At 27.5% G+C, this 7,284-nt stretch overlaps 1 protein-coding gene across 2 annotated transcripts in view; it reads left to right on the top strand.

Annotated features, from left to right (window-relative positions):
• Positions 1-930: 930 nt before the first annotated feature.
• The window catches only part of LOC107438883 (diuretic hormone receptor), a 235,922-nt gene continuing 229,568 nt past the window's right edge, over positions 931-7,284 (top strand). For both annotated transcript variants that reach the window (XM_043039188.3, XM_043039187.3), the window contains exon 1: positions 931-1,093. The gene's annotated coding sequence lies outside the window, so the exon portion shown is untranslated. The remainder of the gene's footprint in view (positions 1,094-7,284) is intronic.

Here is a 7,284-nt window from a genome sequence, read left to right as displayed (position 1 = left end):
GAAGAAGATATGCTCTGCACTATACTCATTGAGTAGAAATATTAACTAGAACACACATATGAAAGAAACTTACTAAAATTCATTCTTCAGAGAAAATTAACTCTCTTAGTAAGTTCAGATGCACCAAAATTTATATATTCCTTCACTTCGTGTAAATTTTGTTTATCCTTCATTAAATAATGAAAATTATTATATAATTAGGAATAAAATAATATTTGTAAGCAAAATAAGTTAGCTCATGTTACACGTATATATTTTGTTTCTAAAAAATCATAAAGTTTTTTACTAAAAACATTTCAAAAAATGAATTTTGATTATCAGTAATACATTAAGGTGAAAATAAGGATTTCAAATGAACAATTATATATAAAAATAGCTTTATCGTGAATAAAAACTGACATCTATGTTTTACTTCTAAATCATTTTGAGAAAATAACTTTAATAATGTAACTTTGTGAATGAACATAGATTACTTTAATTTTCAAATAACTTAAACATAAAAATCCACCAAATACAGCATACGAAACTATTTAAAAATATTTTATTATATTTACTAACAAAATCATTTTCTTATTTAGCAATTTTTGCTTTATTTGAGTATTCATTTGTTGATTACATTTATGACAAAAACACCTGTTTGCAAAACTGATAAAAATTCAAACATTTTGCTTTGGGATAACAAGCAAACATTTTATATTTCCATCATTCAAAATTAATTTTTAAACATGCACTTAAACCATTATAAAATTTCCATATCAATTGAATAGAAAAAACAAGAAGTTTTCAAAATATAGGATACAGCATTATTTAAAATAAAATTTTCCATTTATATGTTAATATAAGGACATTTCTGTTTCCTTCTTCTTTTTTTTCTTCTTAACTCTCTTGTAGGGTTCATAGTTTTGTCTACAGATGTCTCTTTGCTAAAAAGGGCGGAGTTTCCAGAGGTGTAAAGTGAAGGCGGAAAACGGGAAACATTTCGATTTTCCCGTTTCTGTGCGTGAGTTCTCACTATTTCATCTTTAAACTCTTATCTATCCTTAACGACTTTCACTGCCTCAAAATTGCATCAAAAAATTATTAGTGCTTATCTGTAAGTATATCATTCACTTTTTTTCTCCTTTATTTTTTTTTCTTTTATATGTTTCGAATTTTTGAAATGAAATATATTTTAGAACGTTGACGAAGTTTTAAGACAAGGATTCGTATAGTAGTTTCAAGTTAATTGGAATTCTTATATTTAAACGTTAATTATTCTTATAATGTTCTTCAATTTATTAATACTCTAAATTTATAGAAATTTTAATTGGGGGTGTAAATTTAAACTAAAAATTTTTAATATAAACTAAAAGCACATAATATTTCTGAAAAATAAAATATTTTATTTATAACATTTTGTAACAAAAAAACACGTTTTATTGTAACATTTTATAAAAATATGTCACTTTTAAGTTATTTTATAGTTTTTTTTTATCTTACTTTTAAATGTAAATTAATTTATTTCTGTCACGTGTTTTATATTATACTTTTTTATTTGAAAATAAAAATAAAATGCTTTATGTACTTTTAAAATGCTTTATGTAGTAAAATGCTTTATGTACTTTATTTAACGCATTTCTCTTTTGTAATTTTGAAGAAGGTTACATTCTCTAAACTCCTAATATAATTTCTCAAGAAGTGAACCGGGTTCGAATCCCAGCAGTGGCTGGTCGATACAAATCCCCTTTTGTCTTGCACGGATCACAGTGCTGACGTAAAATATACTCAGTGGTAGACGGATCATGGGTTAGATTCCCTTTGCCGTTAAGCTAACCGTGGGAGGTTCTCGTGGTCTTCCTCTCCATGAAACGCAAATGCCGGTTAGTTTTATAAAAAGAGTCCTCCTTGAAGTCAGATTTCACCCAATATTTTATCCAGGAGTTCCCTTGTCTTCTGGATTGGGTTCAAAATTGCAAGGTTACGGAGTTGAACATTAGCAGTCATAAACCAAAAAATCGGGTCCGCTGTCCAACGACAGCTATATAAAGAAATAAAAATGAATGAAAAACTGTATTATGTAGTAATATAAGTGTATTATATAGTAATATTATTATTTATACAATGTCACTGTTTTTAACCGCATACTAGTAACAGAACTACTTATTTAAGCAAATACATAATTTTTATGAAACAGTTTTTTAAAGTATGAATAGAGAAAAAATATGTTTTAAGTTTTTCTTAGCAAAATAAAAGAAAACAAATTACAAGCACAATTTCGTAAATTTTTATTAAAAAATATGGATGAAAAGTATTTTTTTCAATAAGCATATAAAATAATAAATTATACCAATTTTACTACAGCATAAGTGAAGTTTAATCCATATTGGTCTTAATACAGTGTTAAAGTCATTTTCCTCTAAGCTTGGCATTCGTAATCATTGATTATTTAAGAACTTTTTCACACTTTCGATTAGAAAAAAAGAAATAAACCCTCTGATAAAACTTCTTATCCACTTCTCATTTTTTTATAGTAATGATCTATTTATTATATTTTGAGCGAATATGGAAATATTATAAATGGTGCGACAATTAGTCCACCAATTGTCACACTATTAATTAGACTATTAATCCTAAAGTATTCCTTGACAAAAACTTCGATATGTTATGATGCACTGTCAGAATTTCCATTCTAAAATTATGTTAAAATAACTAGCAGCAGTCTCTTCATCTAATTAACTAAAAAGTTTAAGATAAAAAAACATTTTTTATCTTACACTTCATCAATTGGGGACTGCAGGATACTAAAAACTCTTTATGCGTTGAAGGAAATATTGGAATACCAACTCTAGGCTTCGAACTCCCGTTCTGTTAGTAACAAGATTGACGGATTAGCCCTCTCGGACATAGGAAGTGACTTCAAAAGGTTGGTCTAGTTGGTGCGATAAAATTCTTGTTGCTTGGCCGCATTAAGTGAAAACAGCTGATAAACGCTTTTTCTCACAGTTAACTACCATAGTATTTAAGTTTTTCTTTACTGTTTTGTTTAAAAATGGTAAAATAACAATCAAATAAATTGTTCTTTGACCAAGTTTTTCAAGAAATTTTAACAATATGAATGATATCTGAGAACTTCCCTCCTTTTTTTTTATAGGAAAATGAGTGCGATTTGATCGAATTTTTTCTCGTGAGGTATTGTTTGCGATTAAGGGAGGTTTTTTAAGTAATATATTGCTTCCGAAGCATTTATCAGATGACTTGAATGACCATTAGAATCAGACTAATTGTTTATTAGTTATAAGAGTTTCGTGTACAAATAATACAAATTAAATTTGATATTGCTACACAAGAGTGAGACATTGTTTACTATGTATTTTTTCACATTGAATGGAATGTGACTGCACTAGAATTGAACGAATTCCTCAAAAGTTGCAAACGTTTTTATGTATATACAGTGCTACTTTTTTGTAAACCTTTTTTTTGCTATCTAAAGACTATCTGGAAATGTAGGGTACATTTTCAACTAATATTTTTTTTGTACTATATGACGGTATCATATTATAATATACTTTGTACTATATTATTATTTCTTGAGAATTTTTTTTTTGCACTCTATTGAATGAGATGAATTTCGACTTGATTAATAATTTTGAAGTCATAAGGGATTTATTTATAATACGTGCTATTCAAGAAAAGTACTTTTAATATAAAAAAAAACAATTAAAAATTGAAATATTAGCCCTTTTGATTTGTGTCTAGTTTCGTTCGATTTAAGGAGAAAAAATATACACAAACAATTCCTCAACTGTCTGTATACCAATGTATGATCCGTAAATAAGTATAAAAATAAAATTTTACATTTTATACACAAAACCCTTCAAGCATTTTAACAGATGACTTGAGCATAATTTAATTCAATTTAGCGGGAAAAAAACATACGAAACATGGCTGTACTTGTTAAGATAGCGATGGCAGATGTATAAACAGATACAAGTACGAAATTGTACTTTTTGTTCATAAACACTTATAAATTTCGAAGTTTTTTTTCGACCGTGTCGACTTAGCGTGAAAAATAAATTGGAATAAACAGTTTTCTTGCCTATCTAGAAGAAATCATTCCCCTTACCCCCAAAAAATTCCTATATTTCACTCGAAAAAAAAAGGGGGGGGGGAGAGAACGTAGCGAGAAAAGTAGGAGAAGTTAAAGGCATTTTTATAAAAACATACCAAAGTTTTTTATGAAAAAAAATCTTGCATTTTTTCCGAAAAAAGTATAATTTTACTGCACTAAATCAGAATATAAAAACTAGATTTTAACCCTTTATATGGCCACTTTTTTCCTAGAATTTTTATGTTAAGATATTTCTGGGATTGAGATTTATTTATAGTAAGAAATTCATTCAGGCTATGTTAAGAAAAATTAATTTGATATTTAAAACTTTTTGGGGGGAAGGGGTGGAATTTTTAAAATTTTGCCTACTGTAAATAATTACCCATGAACTTGAATGTATGTGCTTTGAAAAAAATCAAATTTATAATTTCTGCCTTTAGAACTACAAATGACCTTGATAGATAATTATTAACTGACCGAACGCAGCACACAAATTAAAGAGGAGAGGCCAGTGCTGGTTTTTCCTCTTGACTCCACGCGGACCTTACTATTACTCACATTTATCTAAACATAGCCCTACATTGATATTTTTGCTTTTTTCTTTTTAATAAGGGAGTTAGCGGACGACCCTATAAATTCTAAGTGCATTTCAAGAAATTGTAGGGTCAAAACTACCAGAATAGCGTAAAATTTACCGTGTTTCTGGTTCTATAGTATCACCGAAAAAAAGCTCGGTAATTTTTATCGAAGTTCATTGTTAATGATTTTGGTAAAATTAACAATGAAAAACAGTTTTAGAATCCGTGATAAAATTTGGTAAATGTGGTAAAATTTGGTAATTTTATCATGCAATCTTAGAGCATGGCATAAAAGACATTTATTTAGTTAAATTTAATTTCAGTTTTATAATTTTTACTAAAGGTGTGATTAGAAGAACAATAATTTCGAAAACCAGAATTTTCGATTAACCATATGAACAGAAAAATTACCAAATGAAGGGTTTAATTGCCATATATTTTGGTTTTCATTTCCATAATTATGTTTTTCTTCTTACCAAAAATGTTATTGCCATACAGTACGGAAATTTTACCGGAATCTTTTCTCCATGTGGAGAAATAGCTTCCCATTGATATTTCAATATCAACGAAATTTGTGAGAAGCGTACTTTTCCCAGCCTTATGAAGTTGCAAATTACAACCTAAGGTTACTGTTCGAAAAAACGGCTTTATAAAGGGTTAAATTACAACCTAAGGTTACTGTTCGAATAAACGGCGTTATAAAGCGCTAAATTACAACCTAAGGTTACTGTTCGAATAAACAGTATACTTCTATTACACCACTTACACACTGTTCTCTTGTAAGTCTCTTATGTTACCTTTTTTAGGAGAGTTTTCAAAATTGAAAGTTTACAAAGATTAGCCTGAAAATCTGAAGAAAAAAATCGAATATTTTTTTTTTTTGTAAACAATATATAGACTTTGTAGTAGCTGTGATTATCGAATATGTTGCCCTTCACGAATCACGGAAAGGAAGATTTTAGTTAGTTAAAAAATAAGCGGTAGCCGAAGTAAAACAACGTTAATTAGTGGTAAAATCCACTCATTATACTTATTGCAAAAACCAGAATATAAAAGTTATTATAATGAATAAAAATAATTTTTCGAAGCTTATACATAGTTATGCCTTAGTTTTACAAATTTATAAATTATTCGTAATTCCTTATAAAACTTACTTCAAAAATTTCGACTGAGTATAAAATTACTGATCATATATTTCTCATTTGCATTTCTTTGTTTATTTTCATTCATAAAAAAATCACGAATGATACAAAAATGACATAAAATGTCCTCGGAAATTCGACATCATGACTTTAATCTAAGCACAATGTTAAAAATCTTTCAACCTTTAAACTCTTACAACTTTATAAATCATTGAAAAGTGAAAAAAATAAGTGAATTAAGGGTACTACTGAGAATTGAAATCATATTTCCATATTTTAAAGCTTAATAAAGTCATTTCATAAAAAGGTTTAAATGTCACTTATCCGGGCAAACTTGCTAATTAGCAATTGCTCATAAAAGAAACAGTAATAAGTATTAATACAAAACAATTTCAAAAATAAAAAGTTTAACACATATTTGATTGTGCTTACCATTTATAGAGATCTTATTATTTTTTTATAATCAAAAAGCATTAGAAAAATACACTTAAGCTACTTTCTGCATTCCTGCTTTGGTTTGTAAATAATTAAAACTCTCAAAATTATAAGACGCTATAAAGATTTACTAAATTCGCTGAAGTTATCGAGCATAAAACATAAGGAATCTTAAGTACCTTTATGTTAAATTTAGTTCATATTTAGTTTTTAAATTATTATTATTCTAAAAGCTTTTTGAAAGTTACGAAATTCATCTTTCCTTTCAGTTTAATATCAATACATGCATTTAAATTAGCTTTTTATGAATAGTTATTAAGACTAGCAAATCGGAAAAGCTATTTTGGAAAGCTTTTATAAAATCTAAAGCACATATGGCATTGACACTGATTAATATTAAAGAATATAAAATCCGATGCTTTGATTCTTTGTTGAATATTAGACAATTTCACTGAATTCTGATTTTGAAAGGTCTAAATTTAACTTACGTTTCAGATATAAATTTCAATAAAAAATACTCATCTTTTTTAAATTTTCCATACTTAATAAGCTTGTTTTTAGAGATTTTTATATAATGTACTTATTTAAAAATTCTTATAGCAATGTCCCCCATGGCGGAATCGCAGCAACACGGTGACATTGTCGCAGAGTTCTTGCAGAAAGATTTTGCTTTTGAAAAGTAAAAAAAAAAAAATAGTTTTATTTTCTACAGAAATTTACACGCAATATTTTAATCATACATTTAGATAATCACTTTTTGACTCGATTAATTTACGCCGATAGTATCAAAAATCTATGTGCTGTTTTGAATTGTATTTTCGGCAGTTATTGATATTGGTTTTCATGTGGTTTTTAAATTTCTCAATATATTTCAAACAATATAGAAAATTCGAATCGTGCATTTCAGTGATAACTTTTTAAATCTATCAAATTGTTGGCAGTTATTGCTATTGATTTCTCAATAGTTTTTAAATCCGATATTTTTTATGCGATATTACAATTATCTATTATGCATTTGAGTAACCCTTTTTAGAGGAGTCCA

This window comes from Parasteatoda tepidariorum, chromosome 8 (genome assembly GCF_982258835.1).
Source record: "Parasteatoda tepidariorum strain Cologne lab strain chromosome 8, Ptep-v5.0, whole genome shotgun sequence".
Taxonomy (NCBI): domain Eukaryota; kingdom Metazoa; phylum Arthropoda; class Arachnida; order Araneae; family Theridiidae; genus Parasteatoda; species Parasteatoda tepidariorum.
The sequence above is the reverse complement of the archived record's forward strand: the minus strand, read 5'-3'. Positions and strand labels throughout refer to the sequence as shown.